Source organism: Macaca nemestrina, chromosome 11 (assembly GCF_043159975.1).
Source record: "Macaca nemestrina isolate mMacNem1 chromosome 11, mMacNem.hap1, whole genome shotgun sequence".
Lineage (NCBI taxonomy): Eukaryota > Metazoa > Chordata > Mammalia > Primates > Cercopithecidae > Macaca > Macaca nemestrina.
In genome coordinates, this window is record NC_092135.1 from 44,135,961 (window position 1) to 44,154,059 (window position 18,099).

The window sequence follows — 18,099 nt, forward strand, 5'->3', positions numbered from 1 at the left end:
AGAGATGGGATTTCACCATGTTGGCCAGGCTGGTCTCGAACTCCTAACCTCGTGAACCACCCACCCCGGCCTTCCAAAGTGCTGGGACTACAGGCGTGAGCCACCGTGCGCGGCCATAAATCATAAGTGTTTAAGGAAGTGAACAGACGTTGCCTCCAGTTGGAAAATTAAGAAAAACAGATATAAACATACCTAGAGTTAAAACGATAACCTGCAGAAGAATGAAAACAGAAATGATTAGAGAAAAATTTTCTTGGAGATTGGGACTAGGAGCAGAAAAAAATGAATTGGGTGACTCTGCTTTTCATTAGAAGACTTTTTGTACTATTTTCTTTGCTATAATGCACACATAACCCTGACAAAATTTCAAAATAAAAATAAATTTAAATTCTTTTAGAACATTTCCACCCAGTTTCAAATGACTGAAATTTAAAAATCACATTTTTAATACTAAAAACTACTATACCAATTAAAAAAATTTCTTTGTGAAACCACTTACTACTCTGAACTGTAACATATATACTATTTCCACTAGAAACTTATTTCAGAATGTGAAAGAGCATTTAGGAGCACCAAAATTAGCTATGAGTTCAACCTAATGTAATTTGTTTGAATGTTTGGGAGCATGATCAAAGCGATTCATTTTTTTTTTTCAGTGTCTGCTTGCATACCTGTGACTTTTTCAGAAAACTCAATATTTTATTATTCGAAATTATTTCATCGGACAAATTTTGTTTCTAGATTAAGATAGAAGGTTGTAATGGTTCTCAGAGATTTGTGATGATTTCCAAGATCTCTAATCTGTGAATTAAAGAGGATTTGTGAGTCTCAACACGGTCTAACAGGTTAAAAAAAAATGCACTCCTTTAAAAGCTGCTACATATGAAATTGAGTAAATATAAGCATTTTTCACATTGAGTATATCTCCCGTTACTTGGTTTTTGAATCAGTAATACAGTGTCAATACACCAAATATTGTGCCATAAGTTTCATTTTGCTTTGTTTTTAGAGACTGGGTCTCGCTCTGTCACCCATCCTGGAATACAGTGGTGCAAGTATAGCTTACTGTAGCCTTGATCTCCTGCGCTCAATCAATCTTCTTACCTCAACCTCTTGAGTGCTTCGGACTATAGGCAAAGACTGCCATGCCTGGGCCTGGCTAACTTTTTTGTCTAGACGGGGCCTCACTATGTTGCTCAGGCTGGTCTTGAACTCCTAGCCTCAAGTGTTCCTCCTGCCTTAGCCTCCCAAAGTGCCAGGATTACAAGCATCAGCCACCATGCCTGGTACCATAGTTCTTCTTAGACAGCCAGCAAAGGTCAACCAGTGACCTGTAGCATTGGCATACTATTAACTACTTCAGGCCAAGTAACAATCTGAGCTGGATCCATATTAACGATTCCAAGAATCATCCTAGCTATGACGTTTGGTGAAATTTACTGCTTTTGTATAGGATACAATGAGTGTTACCAATTCATCTCTAGTCTCTCCTGATTTCACCAATGGCTAGAAATCAGGTTGGTGTATATATTGAAAATTGGACCATACACACACAGACACACACACACAATTAGGATCAATATATAATAGGACCATATATAAAAAATATATATGGAACATATATATTATATATATAACATATATATTATATATATAACATATATAATGTATGGTTCAATTTTCCATAACTGAGCTGATAGGAAGATTGGTTGTAACGATAGGAAGAAGGTTGTAATGGTTCTCAGAGATTTGTGATGATTTCCAAGATCTCTAATCTGTGACTATTTCAAACACTAAGGATTTTCAAGTATGGAGTCTTTTTTACTGGAATCCAGATGCAATACTATACAAATAGGAGGCACATTGAAAGTTCATAGGCATGGTCAGCAGCTATAAACCAAACCAGACATTGATTGCATGTGGAAATGCTTGGGAGAAAGAGGAATGGTCAACAGGATGTATCACATCTCTTGGAAAGAAACACCCAAAGACTATCTCCAACAAAGCAATACAACAGGAGCATCATTGTTGCAATAAAGGCAGAACGTTTATTCTAAATCCATGTCTATCTCTGTGAATTCTGGATATGATAACCAGCAACTTGATTTTTACATATTATGTCTATGTAAAAATGAATTTTAGTTCTTTATAATACTAGGGGAAAGATTTAGCTCACTATCAGCCTAATATTAAATCCATGTCAGTTCCCTTCCTGTTTCTCACACTTTTCTTAAGAGTTTATTATATTTTACATTTAATGTTGAAGATTTCATAGAACATACTTCTATAACATGAAATTGTATTACATGCAATTCTTCTTTGCACTGAAATGTTTTCAATGTTTAAAATATTGGAAATACATTGAAAGCCTACGATAACAATATCAGCATGCAAGATACGGTCACCAGGGCTGTGGCTTCTCATTTTTTCTGATGCATCCTATAACAATGGTGCATGCAAGACATAATTTCACACACAGCATAAAGTAAAAGAGTGAAAAGAAGCCCTGCTTTATAGTAGGACTTTAAGTAATATAAACGTAACTAAGATTTCTGTTTTATCCCATTGGGCCAGTTTGATCAACTGGTGAAATTTACTATCTGATCAGAGAGCTAAGAAAGAATGATTATTATTACTAACAGCAAGGAGAGAGTTTCAGAGCAACTGAACAAAATGAAACATACTTTAAATTAATTTGATGTTTCTCTAGAGTCTGGAAAAGTAAAGGATATGTATTTAAGCAGTCTAACAGCTGAGACAAAGCACTACAACCTTTCTCAGTCAATTGCATTATCAAGCAGAATATATTTGTAAATATCTTTTAAGACACTAAAATCTGCTACTTAAATTAAAATCACAGTGTTACCATAATTCATAGCATATAGTAAAACAGTTAAAGGTAAATTACTGATGTCTACAGGAATCAAGATGAAGAATCATGGTAAGATTCTTGAGAAAAGGTATTTTGTCCTCTAGAAAGCTGTAGTTCCCCTGCTAGGGCCGGAAAAAGGTAGATGGGCAGTAAATCTACATTGTGTGAATGAGCGTTAGATGGCTCATGTGTGATTACAAGTGGCACTGGACAGTTAGCCTATCCTGGTTCAACTCCTGAATGCAGGATTTACTATTAACTGCGTGACTGGGGAAACAAAGTAAACATTTCTGGGTCTCAGTTTTTTCATATGCAAAGAAAAGAGAATGTAATAGTTCCTACCTCCTAGGGTTGCTGGGAGAATTACATAATCAAATCCGTGAGAAGTTGTAGATCTCTACCTGGCACAGAGTAAGCACTCAATAAATGTTAAATCCTATTTTTATGTATACCCAAGGCCAACTATTCTCAACCCAATATGCACTAAAATGTGTACTCCATCTTCATATGGGATTTTTTGTGTTTGTTTATTTTATTTTATTTTATTTTTAGTGATAGTGGTTAATGAATTTGTTTTGTTTTGGTCCCAACAACTTTGTCCTAATATGTAAAGAAAAATGCTTAGAAATTCCAAAAGTATGCCATGCCTATATGTTATCCACACATTTGTCTGTCCAGGCATTCTTTTTCAGCAAAATTTTCAAGAACTGACACGAATGACTATTTTTATTGATGCTGGACACCTTGGTGCCCCAGTGTTACACAGAGAGTGACATATTCAAAATTCTAGAGAAATAGCAAATTTCAACTTTACACACTGTTGGTACATGTCCATCTATAAGATATAATTAAGTAGGGTATAACTAATACTCACATAGAAATACCATTTTATTGATGAAGTTTTCTATTTTCAATTAGCATTGCTATTCTTATGTTTTTATTTTTTCTTTATTACATTATTTTTTCACAAATATTAACTGAGTACACGTATTATCCTATTAACCCATTAATTAAAACACTTCAATTTCTTCCCCTTTCTCTAAAGATATAAACTAAATAGTTAATTTACTCTATAAGACCCTGAAGAATCTTTACCTCACAAATTGCTTTGGCTTCTTTTAGAAACACGATTTCCAGTGCCTCCTGCTTTCAGCCCTTGGTACCCCTTTAGTTCCTCCAATGTGCTACGTTCTTTCCTGTTACAAGGTTCTTCAAGCGGTCTTTTTCTCCTCTGATTACTCTCACAGCCTCTTTCTTTTTCTTCTACAAGAAGGTATGTCCCATGAAATAAAATAAGTAGTGGCAACACTGTATCTCTCTCTTTCTCTCTCTCTCTCAATGATTGATTGATTGATTGATTGATTGATTGATAGATGTGTGTGGGTATGTACGTGTGTATATATAGATGTGTGTATATATAGATATATGTGATGTTTTTTGAAGCAGAGATGAATAATAGTTTATGAGCCCTGCTCAAAATGTCAGGTTCATGAACAAAATAAATTATTACTGTAGTTTTAAGGCATTAGGTATTGAAATAGTTTGTTAAGTACCAATAGATAAACAAAACATGTTGCACCCATGTGGATTAACGTCACTAGAAAAAAACCACACAGCCATGGAAACTAGTTTTGATTTAAATTCCAGTCTACTGGAATACATGCACTTCTCTACTTGACATGTTCACTTTGATGCCGAATATGCAGTTAAAACTTAGCATGGCTTGTCCTCGTTAGTATAGTGGTGAGTATCCCCGCCTGTCACGCGGGAGACCTGGGTTCGATTCCCCGACGGGGAGGCTAACAGAATCAACCTTTGCCAGGCGCGGTGGCTCAAGCCTGTAATCCCAGCACTTTGGGAGGCCGAGACGGGCGGATCACAAGGTCAGGAGATCGAGACCATCCTGGCTAACACAGTGAAACCCCATTTCTACTAAAAAAAAAAAAACCACAAAAAACTAGCTGGGCGAGGTGGTGGGCGCCTGTAGTCCCAGCTACTCGGGAGGTTGAGGCAGGAGAATGGTGTAAACCCGGGAGGCGGAGCTTGCAGTGAGCTGAGCTCTGGCCACTGCACTCCAGCCTGGGCGACAGAGCGAGACTCCATCTCAAGAAGAAAAAAAAAACTTAGCATGCCCAGGTTCAAATTCTTAATGCTATCCCTCTGAAAAACTGCTCCTTGAGATTTTCTCATCTGAGTTGATTATAAATCCTCTTCCCAGTTGCTCAGGCCTAACAAGATTGTGGTCATCTTTGACTTCATTTTTACATTCAACAATAAATTCAGCAGCAAATCCTGTTGACTCGTGCATAATAATATATCCAGAATTTCATCATGCCTCTCTATGGCCACAGCTACCATCATCTTCATCTCCACGTTGATCTCTGTGTTTCCTAAAGTCCTGGGGTGGTTGGTGAGGGGTGGTGGGGCAGGAAGGTTGTGCTCAACACAACAGGCCATGTTATCCTTATACAACTGTGAAGTCGGATCACATCATCAGATCACTCCTCTTTCCAGCACCCTCCAGTGGCTTCCTAATTCACTCAGTAAAAGCCAAAGTCCTTAAATGTCCAAATAGCCTGTGTGATCCAGGTCTTTTATGTCTGACTCATCTCCCACCCAAGCTTCCCTCCACTCATTCACCTCTAGCTATATTGGCTCCTTGCTTTTCCTTGAATTTACCTGCCTAGTTCTAGCTCTTGGGCTCCTGGGTGCTATTTTCTATTCTTCTTGGAATCTTTCACTTGCTGTTGGCTTGCTTGCCTCCATCAGGTCTTTCTTCAAATGTAAAATTCTGAACATCTTATTTAAAATTGGAAAACTCTCAGCCCATCTCTCTCTATCAGCTTTATCCTATCTGCTATTAAACATTTCATTTTATTCTTCACTCTTCCAAACCCTTAGAACACTGGCATCATGACTTGTGTAGCCTGTTTTATTTACTGCAACATCTTATCCTGCGGAGCAGTGGAGATGTTACAGGTATTTGTCTGATGAACAACTGTACATGTGTCAGTCTTGCCTTCTTCCTGATTAAAACCCAGGCTCCTCAAAGATTGATCTGACGCCACATGCTTCACCAGTACCCTCATGATATCTAGCACATATTTGAGAATAGGAAAGTTTTATACATTCAATGCTTGCATTGAAAGGATTCTCAGGAATTTAGTAGCATACATAAGACTCTATTGATAGTCTTAAAAATATTTTTTCCTATATCAGTGCTCATTTACAAGAAAAATTATGTTATAGAATTGTAATATAATTATATTATAGAAATAGTTTCTTATAGAAAGTTGGTCTAAAGTCACACAAGAAACATTAGTTAATAATATTTACTAACATTTAAACCATACATCAAAAATACAGATTTGTTATTACGTATTATTATATTTCATTTTGCTTTGTTTTGCTGCAGTGTTCTTTAGAACCACCTTTGGATGGTTAATTTTATGTATCAGCATGACTGGGCAGGGGAGACACAGATAACTGGTAAAACATTATTTCTGGATGTGTCTGTGAGTGTGTTTCCAGATGAGATGAACATTCGAATTGGTCGACTGAGTAAAGATTGCCCCCATCAATGTGGTTGAGTATCACGCCATGTGTTAACAGCTTAAATAAAGCAAAGAGTCTGAGGAAGGGTAATTTGCTCTCTCTTACTGAGCTGAGACATCCATCTTCTCTTGCTCTCTTATGTTATAGCTCCCAGTCTTCAGACCTTCAGACTCTGGGATTTATACCAATCAGAAACCCATCACAGTTCCCAGGCCTTCAAATTTGAGAGCCACACCATCAACTCCCCTGGTCCTCTGGCCTTTAAACTTACACTGAACTACACCACTGGCTTTCCCAGTTCTCTAGTTTGCAGACAGCAGACTTTGGTATCTCTCAGTTTCCATAATCATGTGAAACAATTGTTATAATACATCTTCTCTATATATCTCTCTATGTAGTCATTGGTTCTGTTTCTCAGGTGAACCCCAACTAATATGTATCTGATTTATCTTAAATTATTTAAGGCTCAAGAAAATGCAAGAATAAAGTACTATTACTCTCCCAAGTTTACAGATGGGCAACTGAAGCACAGAGACCTTATGCATCTTTTTCAAAATCACAGAAAATAACAAATGTCTAAGCTGGATTACAAGCTTAGGATAGCTCCAAAATCAGTGATCTTCAATGCCAGACTATGTTGCTTCTCTAATATTAAACACATGTACAACACATATCACACACATAGGCACACACATGTATACCATTCTAGGAGTAAGTAAAGAGATATTTATGTATTTTTTCTGACTGAGTTATTGGCATATTAGGAATGTCAGAAATGGTACAACACAGTACAGATATGTCCTGTGCATTGCAGAACTTTCTATCCATGGTTCCCATTCAGTATGTGATGCAGCATCCCCTTCAGTCATCATAAGATCCAGAAGTCCCTCACACTTACAAATGTCTCTGGGATGGAGAATGCAGTGCAGCACCAAGGGTAAAATTAGCCCCATTCCTTCATTTCTTATCAATAATCTTCCCAAGTAAAACTTACAGGTCGGCTGGGTATGGTGGCTGATGCCTGTAATCCTAACACTTTGGGAAGCGGAGGTGTGCAGATTACCTGAGGTCAGGAGTTCAAGACCAGCCTGGCCAACATGGTGAAACCCCGTCTCTATTAAAAATACAAACAATTAGCTGGGTGCTGTGGCACGCACCTGTAATCCCAGCTACTCGGGAGGCTGAGGTAGGAGAATCTCTTGAACCTGGGAGGTGGAGGTTGTGGTAAGCTGAGATCCCACCACTGCACTCCAGCCTGGGCTACAGAGCAAGACTTATTCTCAAAACAAACAAACAAACAAACAAAACCTTATAGGTTAATGTGAGTCTATCTTAATTAAAAATTATATACATAAAAAAAAAGATTGTCCAGCTTCCCACGTGAACGTCACTCAATGCTAAGCAATCTTATTGGTTAAGAATCTCCTATATTTCTTTATTGAGTTATCCCATTGCAGCTAATTGTATTTCTTTCTCCTCTATTTGTATTGAGATATTAAAACATAAGATGACTATTGTCCTGGCATGAATTTCATACTCATAGCACATTATCTAATCTTCATGTCTACTATAAACCCATATTTCATATGAAAACTTTCTATAATTTATCATACTTCTCTCAAAAAAAATAGTTGATCAAAATAAGGAATAGAATTGTATTTGCAACCAAGCATCCATTCAATTAGGTGAGTGGAGTCTGGAAAGAAATACAATTTATTTCACAAACACCTCGAACAGTGCTTAAAACAGATTGGGCTGACAACTCTCACAACCTTAGTGTCTCCTCCAAGATTTACAATGGCATACCTCCCCATTTTAGCAAATTAAACCTTATGTCAAGGCTTAAAATTAAATCCAAACCCCTTCTTCTTTCTCTGCAGAAGGAACAAATTGGCCCCACATGCCAGTAGTCGAGGAGTGCTGATAGAAAACAGAGTGAAGTGAGAGCTCCCCAACCTGGAAGGCGTCACGTGGCCTAATCACCCGGGATAAACAGTCAATTCTACTTTAAGTTTTACATAAAAAGACTGGTAAAATACAGAGGATTTAAATATAAGAAGTTTTTTTATACCACACAAAACTGACTGGATGCCAAAATTTTACATTTCTGTGCTGTGCAAGCACTTTATGGGGAATGTGCTTTTTATTCCACTTTTACATGTTTGTTATGAGTCTGTTTTGCAAAGATTGCTCTGAGCCTAGGTAATAAAAATAAAAAATGCACACAAATGGTCATGATTAACGCATAGAGCAATCTATGCTTTTATACGTATGAAATGCATATCTGTTTCTTGATATTTCAAAATAGCAAAATATGTGTAAGTTGCTCTAGTTTTCACAAATTCATTGTAACAGCAGATCTTGCTGTGGAATTATTCTAAAAGTCCTAGAACACAAAGTTCTTAGTTTTTTAGACTTATTTTGCCAGGAAAATATTCCAAGTCTGTTTCTTATATGTTACTTGGCATTAGTCTATATTGAGAATTGACAGGAATTACTTCTCCCTAAGAATCTGAGAATGTGGCATGCATATAAAAAACTCTCAATGCATTATTAGATTATCGTCTTAAAATGAAATGTAGTATATTGATCACTACACATATCACACTAGTTTACCAAATTAGTATGATGCTTTCCAATGACAGTGGGACAAAATCTGGTTTTAAACACTGTAACCAGTGAGAAATGTGGTGGATGTCCTGATAAGCCATCACTTTTTAAGAGAGTTTTATTTTCAGGATGCATTTCTAGATGTGAATGTGTGTTTCTTTACTGTTAAGATAGTATGGAGAGATATGAAAGCTCTTCAAGGAAAACCTGAGGTGTAGAAAATTAAAGTTTAAAACAGCCATATGCATATATTGTTTTTGAGGTTGGGCACTGCACAGTTCTAAAAGACTGTCATTACTGTCATTAATAGTGTGATCATAATAGACTTTTATTTTTATTAAGTGTCTTATGGAAAATCTGCTCTTTTTCTTGTGCACATAGGTACCACCTAGGCTAGAGAGGACAGGTATTTTGCAAGCAAGAGAGAAAACTATCTTTATAATCATTGAATGGCTGGGCCATAGATGAAATTAGAGCAGGAAAATACTTCCTGTTTTTTGTTTGCATTCATATGGGATGTTTTAAATAATCTGAGAAGATATTTTACATTAATTCTCTCAGTGACATTTTGGGATTTTGAGGTAAACTTTCAGAAACTAGTATCTAAAGGTGAGAGTTTAGGAAAGAAGAAATAAAAAAAGATAGAGGCTTTCAGTGTATTATTACAATAAATTCTTATCCCGTCTCTTACTTCTTTCAGATTCTTCTGGCTTTCATTTGTAATTAAATCCCTGGTTTAGTTTATGTTAGCTCCATAGCAGGCAGCATATTAGAAAGTTTATGGTAGTTGCCAATTTATTTTGCAGCGATTTGGTTTAGAGTTACATATGGATTAGTATGAAATGATTGATCTCTTTGTCTTATAATATATATGGTCTAAATTCAACTTCAGTTTCACAGACTCTTAGACGAAAAACAATACCAGGTTTATTTTACTACGGAAATTTCTTGTTTAATAGGTAAACCAGTAAGATGTTTGAAGAAAGTGAAAAGAAACTTGATTTATCCCACAATATGCAATTTTTTGTAGATGCATGCACATATGCCTGTTTAGAACAAATAAGTCAATTCAACGATGATCTATTTGTTGTGGTTCAGTTCCATATAAGTCATCCTGTGATGTTACATCAGTTTCTGAATTGTCCCTGAACAAGTGACCCTGCAATTTCTTCCAGTCATTGCAGAGAATCCTGTGATTAAAACTGTCAGGAGTTCTGTGAATGATTATTTTCCATGGCTCCACAGCCTTGCACCCACTAAAAGCCAATTTTTAAAAAAATATTGGATCAGTTATTTTACGTATGAACCACAACTGCCTTAGACGATCTATTTCAGTTTTGCCTATAAGTTGAAATGTGAGTAAAATAAACCTTTTGCCCCAGCTTCTTCTTTATATTTAGGCCAGATACATTCCTGTAAGATCCTCCTCCCTTAGGAAAAAGGTAAACAGAAGAATCACATAGTACAGAATGAACTTTTTTCCAATTAATTGGTGGTAAAATGGAAGAAGATGCATCTCCTAGCACTACTTAGGACAGGACATCAAGAGAAAACCAGAAAATGTGAAGTTATGAATGAGTCACACTGTCTGCAGTTTCAGCTAGTTTTCCTCTGGCTGTTTCTCCAAAACATAAAATTTCTATGTCCCACCAATACAGTGCATTGGCAGAGACATTATTGTTTCAATAAATCTTAATTTTGGAACAGATTCTCATTTGACATCTGAATCATTTCAGTTCATTTTAGTTCCATCACTTTTTGCTTCCTGCAAACCAGACACGGGTCCTTTAAATTTTTACTATTGCCAAAAGTCTGTTACTTCAAACTAGACATCGTCTGCCTGTTTTCAAAGAGCAGTGAGTGACTGCCTACTTGGGCTTCATGGCTCTGGGAAGAATTCCTCTGAGAATGGAAAATTCATTTGGGTTTGCATCCATTGTTTGGATTTCATAAAAGGAAGTGAATTTTAGGATGATCGCACACAAACACACACAAACACAAAGTCTTATGCTGTAAGGCCTCAGGAACTAAAATATACATTGAATGTAAAAATTGGACCAAATTTCTGAAGTGAGGAATATATGTGAATGTAATTTGCATGGATTTTTTTCTAAGACTAGTTGGTTCTAGAAGAAACTGCAAACTTTATTGTTATCCATCACCTTGTGAAGCTGCATTTATATTTAACAAGTTTTTAAAAATTTCTCCAAGATTGATTTTCTTGTACCTAGAATACTAAGTAGAAATACAATTTATGAATTCCCAAAGAGTTAGTGATAGAATATATGTGAGATAAGAGTCTCTATGAGTTTATTTTAGATATAATTATAATTGTATCAAAAATATTTTTGTATTTAGATGTCTGTTATAACTGCAAGTTTAATCCTCAACTTATGAAATGTCTTTATGATATGTAATATTCAATAATATTGCTTTATTAATAATAATAATACATTTTTAATGTTCTACTTGAAATAAATGAATGTATTCTCCATTTTACAGATGAAAAGATATAAATCAATATAATATAATGACCAGAACAATAGATTTTTAAGTAGAATAGATTTTTAACTATAATTTTTAAGTAAAATAGATTTTTAAGAACAATCAAATTTCTCATGAGTCAAAAAACTTCACTTGTCAAATTTTTCTAGTTCTCAATCCCTCTCTCATTCTTTCTCTTTTCCTCCCCTCAGTCCGCACCCCCCATTCTCCTCTCTCTCTTTTTCTGTTATTTCTATAACTGCATTTGAAATTAACTGCTATGGGAAAACATCTTGGGCAAATGCAAACAAGATAAATCCTATTTTCTAGTTCCTCCCCTTTTGTCATTAGTTTTATCCATGCATTCCTCAGCCTGCCCACCATTTTATGCAATGTCGAATTAAAACAGTTGCCACTTGGAAAGACAATTTTATTGTTTTGAATGAGTTGTCAAAACATTTCTGTAAATAGAACAGATTCTATTTTAAATAAGTTCTGCCAGAATCCAAGTGACTGCTTTAAAAGCTACACTTCCAGGCAGACCAATACATTACTATTTAGTTAATCTCCATATCATGAACCTAATCTAATATCTGGAGAAGGCTGCTTTGTTTTCAATGCCACCACCAAACAATTGACTTTCTCAATTTGGCAAATTAAACCAAACAAGCAAACATTGACTGTCATGAAGTGAAAACAATATTCTTGAGGAAATGCAGTTTAAATAGCCAGTTGTAATGACTATGATAAACATAATAAAACTATTTTGGCAAATGAGGTGTTTGAATATCTTTGAAGATCTGCAAATATTTAAGCAAAATAAGTTATGATAAGATTCTGAAATCAAATTATTTTTTATAAGTGCTGTTTTGGTCAGGGTCCTTGCAGGGAATGGATGGGAACATTTGAGAAAAGTACAATAAATGAACTATTTTCAAAGATACAGGCAATGTATAATGCAACTATCAGAACACTAGAAACCTGGGGCTGGTAGGAAGGAGATGCCAACTGCATTAGGCCTGAATGGTGAAGGGGAGGGTGGCTACTAGAACCCAGAGCCACAGAGCACAGACTGCCGGGTGGAGAGGGTGCCTGCCAAGAGCTGCTGACCTCAGATTCCGGAACTCAGCCAGCTAAGGAGGTGACCCCAGGGCTCAGGTGCCAAGGCAATGCATTGCCTGAACACACTCTCCTCCTCTAGTCTCCTGCCAATTCTCCTCACCAATTACCCCACCTTAAGCCAGAGGTCAGTGGACCTGATGAAGTATGATGAATGATTCTGCATGAATCATTGTCCTGGACCTTAGGGCAGAGGGAAGAAGAGTTTGGATAAGGAGAAGCAAAGAAGACACAAAAAGCTGATTAAATGCATAGATATTTATTTCTTGGATATATTAAGATCACTGATGGGATTGTCTTTTGGTGTCTGTATTTGGGGTTGATATAAATACTTATTTTTATGTAAAGCTTGCTACATACTCTCCTAAGAACTTTACATCTATTAACCCATGAAATCTATCCCAGTGATCTTGTTTTATTATCCTCATTTCACAGACGAAGAAACTGAGGAACTCGGTGGTTAAGTTAGATCTCACAGCTAGGCCATCTAGCCAGAATTCTTACCTGTTACATAATAAATTCAGTCCCTGCCATGTTGTAGCAAAGTCCTTTTGATTATTTCCGAAATCTGAGTGGACCTGATAGCTCAAAATATTATCTGCATTTTAATTTACTATTAGAAATACTTATGTATATTAAAACAATATTATAATACATAAAAGGCAATATGTGTTTACTCAACCAAAAATTATTGATTATCTTTTATGTACCAGAGTTTCCACTAGCTAATTAAAAAACTGAACACATTCAGACTTCAAAGGTTTACTTATGGTGGAGATGGCAAATTTTATTTATGGGATATATAAAATCATTGCAGGAGACATATACTAAAAAATTGTTCATTGTTTATTAGAAATCCAAATTTACACAGATCGTCTTTATTTTTATCTGCTAAATCTGGCAACCCTGGGATAAACAGATGTTTGACCCTTGGAGAATGCGTGGAAAGACATTCCAAATGGAATGAATGAGAGAAAACCCTTGTGCATGAAAGTGTACGTATATATTGAAATGCTTATTTGGAGAAGAGACAAGCATAAGGTGATTTCATGGTGTGCAGAAGAAGGCAGATCAGAAAAATTGTACTGAAAACACAGATTGAGATTAAATGATTAAAGACCATCTAGTCTGTCAAGAAGAAATCTGAATCATGGAGAGATTTTAAGTAGGGACAAGATGTGATCATACTTTCATTTTAAAACCATAACTTAGGTGGCAACATGAAGGATTAACCAAAGTAGAAAGGGGAGACATTTGAGAAAGCTCTCGGAATCCTCCAGAAAAGCCTATAGTAGAATGAACAGAGATTAATTATTTATATTAAATATGACAAAAGCTTTCTTTTTTTCTCTTAACATTTTTGCCCACTCCCATCCAAACTTTGGACCACCTACTGCTTCATAAGGTTGTTGTTGTTGTTTTTAAATCTCCACAAGCCTTACAAAGTGTGGAAACTGGACTGTGGACATTACAGTGATCCCTGACCCTTCTTGGACCTATGAAGAAAATGATAAATTGTCTTTTGATGAATGCACTTGGCCCTGGCAGTTGGTGAGTGCAGTGTATTTGTGAGACTATCCAGGGGCTACCACAACGAAATAGATGTCTAAAACATCCATTGTAGACCAAACATCCATTTGTAGACCTTTCACCATGGACTATTGTTTCTTTTTCAATTGTTTCGTGTTTCTTTTGGTTTTCTCTGTTTTGACTTTTGATCTTTGCATAAAAAGAGTCAAACAGGAACAAGTATCCCCAAAGACTCCCAGGTGTGGTTCATTTGGAGGACTGGAAACAAATGTAAGAATCCCAGCGTAGCTCCCAACAGGAAAATGGAAAGGACAGGACTGCTCTCCTTCTCTATTTCCTTATTCAGGAGGTGGCAGGAGCCTACAGTAAGGATACTCCAAATGTGTTAGCATAGTTTCATCTCTGCAATATTTTATGTTAAATTTTTAAGATCACTTACTGTAAGTGCACTCTCTAAAGGTAGTTTCATCCTAGTTAAGTATACCAAAATTGAATTTCTATTATTTCCACCAAGTACCTTCTTAAGTATAAAATAAGCAGTTATTCTTAAGTATAAAATTGATCGTAGGAAAAATATTTTTAGAAAAAAATTTCTCATATGAAATGAAGGCAATATTCTGTATTTTCCTTTTCAATGAAATAACCATTCATGCAAAACACATGTTCTTCTTATCTTACCTAAACAATTCCTGAAAAGTCACAATCTTATGCTAAATGCAAAGGTTACAAAAACACCTTAATAAATTTATGTCACATAATACTAACTCCTACAGTTGCTCTTTTTAAAATGTGCTTTTTGATCGAGACCATCCTGGCGAACACGGTGAAACCCCGTCTCTACTAAAAAATACAAAAAACTAGCCGGGCGAGGTGGCGGGCGCCTGTAGTCCCAGCTACTCAGGAGGCTGAGGCAGGAGAATGGCGTGAACCTGGGAGGCGGAGCTTGCAGTGAGCCGAGATCCGGCCACTGAACTCCAGCCTGGGCGACAGAGCGAGACTCCGTCTCAACAACAACAATAACAAAAAAAAAAAGCAGAAATTATTTAAAGTCTCGATTTCTTCACACCACAACACAACATGACTTGAACAAGAAAAACCAATGTATCAAAAATACCTAATAATAGTAATAAAAACACCCATTGTATTCAATCTGTAGTGTAAGAGAGCACTTTATGTATTGAGAGAGCGTAGAAATAGCGAGGGCCTATGTCTTATTAATATAAAAGAATAGCTGAGCTTTACCCTCATACAATTGAAATCATTCTGGATTGACTGGAAGTAAAGTTTACCTTATTTAATACATGAATGTTTCTTATAAGGAAAAAATAAATAAAGAGCCCACTATTTAAAAGCCTTTCCATTCATTAAAACAAACCAAATAGGAACATATTTTGATATGATTCCATAAAGAATGACACATTGCTGTAGCTTGTCATGCAGTCATTTCTGTATGTGATGTATACAGACACTAAGAATGGATTCTATACTAACTACCGGTGCTTACTTTCCTTCAATGGTAATTGTCTTAATGTCTGTTTTAATCAGTATTAACTACTAGCAATAACATGCTTTTAATTATGTTTTAAGCGAGTCCTTTATTGGGCTGTTTTGGGAAGCAAATTAGTCAAAAGGAGCTGTTAATCAAAAACGTGTTACTGGCACAAAATAAATGTTCATTTAAGGAGCCATTTGAAATAAACCTGGCTCATTGCCTCTGACAACCTGCAAGGACACCAGGGCCTCCGGAGGATAACTTCTTCAGTACTCGCCTGGATACGCCTTGCTGCTCAGAAGTTATAAGGAGAAACATTAAGCAGTTTAGGTCATTCATCAGCGAACTTTTACTACTGTACCCAAGAAAATGAGCCTCCTAGGAACTTCACAGCAGATCTATCCCTTCATTAGCCAAGCAATATTGAGAGAGATGTTCCTGTCACTTCCAATGGAGAAATCTATTGCACTGAATTTTGGTGGTATCCCTTTTGTCTATGAGCTGTCTTTGCAAATTCCAAGGTATTTAGGCTGAAAAACTAGCATAATTATCTCTGAACATTTTTTGTATATATCCATTTCCTTTTATTGAACGATCTCTGGCCAAAATGTACCGCTGTGCACAATTATTTATTTTCTGTTACTCTGTAGTCTTAGGATTGGGCTTTTTCACTATTATCCTTTATTAGCAAGCTGTAAATCGATATACAAATTTGGGAAAATATCTCAGAGAAATTGAATGGATGAATTAATTCTTCAATTTTAAAATTAAGCTACATAAAGGATATTCCACCATATTATGATTAAAACATTAATTTTAAAGTCTATGTATATTTATTTGTTGGCCAATCTACTTGTCCTTAAGGTTTTGGGTTACATTTTACTATTCTTTTCTATCCTCCATGTTTGAAGGTTAATTTTCTCCCTGTATCATAAAATATTTTTGAAAATCCAGTCTCCGAAGTGGATCTACTCCTTTTGGAAAGATTATTATGTATGTGGCCACTAAAATTGTTCCTTATACAGCCAGTTAATTCACTACAGTGTTTGGCATGCAACAAATAAGTGGTTAATGTTTGCTGAATATTTGTTCAACGTGTACATATATCAAGCACCGACTATGTATCCCAATGAGAAAGGCGTGAGGACTACGTAGGGAAGAAGTCAGGGCAGCAATCCTCACTGACCTGTACAGTCTGGTATAGGGTTTCAGTAGTTTCCTACTTTCTCAACAACGACTGTAATCTAATACAGCAGTAAGAAAGCTCCACAGGCTGTCTGAGGGTGTCACCATCTGTGGTATCTATTTGCCACTTTCTGACTTTCTGGAAAGTGTTGCCATATTTGTAGACCTTTCACCACGGACTTCTTGTTTCTTTTTAAATTGTTGTTTCGTGTATCTTTTAGTTTTCTCTGTTTTGACTTTTGATCTTTGCATAAAAAGAGTCGAATAGGAACAAGTATCCCCATAGATTTCAGGTGTGGTCCATTTGGAGGACTGGAAACAAATGTGAGAATCCCAATGTAGCTCCCAATAGGAAAATGGAAAGGACAGAACTGGTCTCTCTATTTCCTTATTCAGGAGGTGGCAGGAGCCTACAGTAAGGATACTCCAAAATGATGCCAGGACATAAGATGTAATCTGATCAGGAGACAGAGCTTGAGAGGCTAAAACCCCCAGTCAGATGCAGAGAGAAAAAAATATATATATCAGCAAATTCACTCTGAAGGAAGACAGAACAGTGAAGTCAAAACATCCTGGGTTTGGTTTGGCCAGCCCAGAAATACCTGGCACAGAAAGAGAGAATCATAACAGCATGTCCAGAGTACAGTACAGCTGTAAAGAATGCAGCTTTTCACATTGACTCTCAGACACCAGAAGCTGCAGTCCTGGTGAAAGCAGGATGTGGAAGGTGGGATTGGGAGGGTGACGGGGATGGGAGGTGCTCAAGAAACATGGATGCAGTTTTGTTTCCATAAAGATTAGAAATGAGAGAGAGTTTTGAGGCATCTTGCATGAGTTTATTATTACCATACACCCTGACTTTTCCCAGAAAAAAATAATGACTCACATTAATTGACCTCATGCTGTGTGCCATTTTGGTGAAAAGTGCTTTATAAACATTATCTCATTTAATTTTCTCTCTAGGTAGCTCTTACTTTTGTCCTCAATTACAAATGATGAGACTAGTAATTTAAAAGATTAAGTAATTTCTCAATCACACCTCAGAGATAGGACTTGAACCCAGGTCTCAAACCGAAACTTACAGCTTGGAGAACAACCAAGGAAAGACACAGATCTGCATGACTGTGACATGAACTAGAAATAAGCATTTATTTTATTACTCTAGTGAGCTGTTGCAGTTGCTCTCTCTAAAACACAGCTTTATCTTATCCTGAATAATATAGGAACTTCTGCAGCATCACATACACAATAC

The 18,099-nt window shown here is 36.3% G+C and overlaps 1 non-coding gene across 1 annotated transcript; it reads left to right on the top strand.

The window, feature by feature from the left end:
- Positions 1-4,598: 4,598 nt before the first annotated feature.
- On the top strand, positions 4,599-4,670 carry TRNAD-GUC (transfer RNA aspartic acid (anticodon GUC)). The gene has a single exon. It is a non-coding gene; the product is annotated as a tRNA-Asp (tRNA).
- The last annotated feature ends 13,429 nt before the right edge of the window (positions 4,671-18,099 follow it).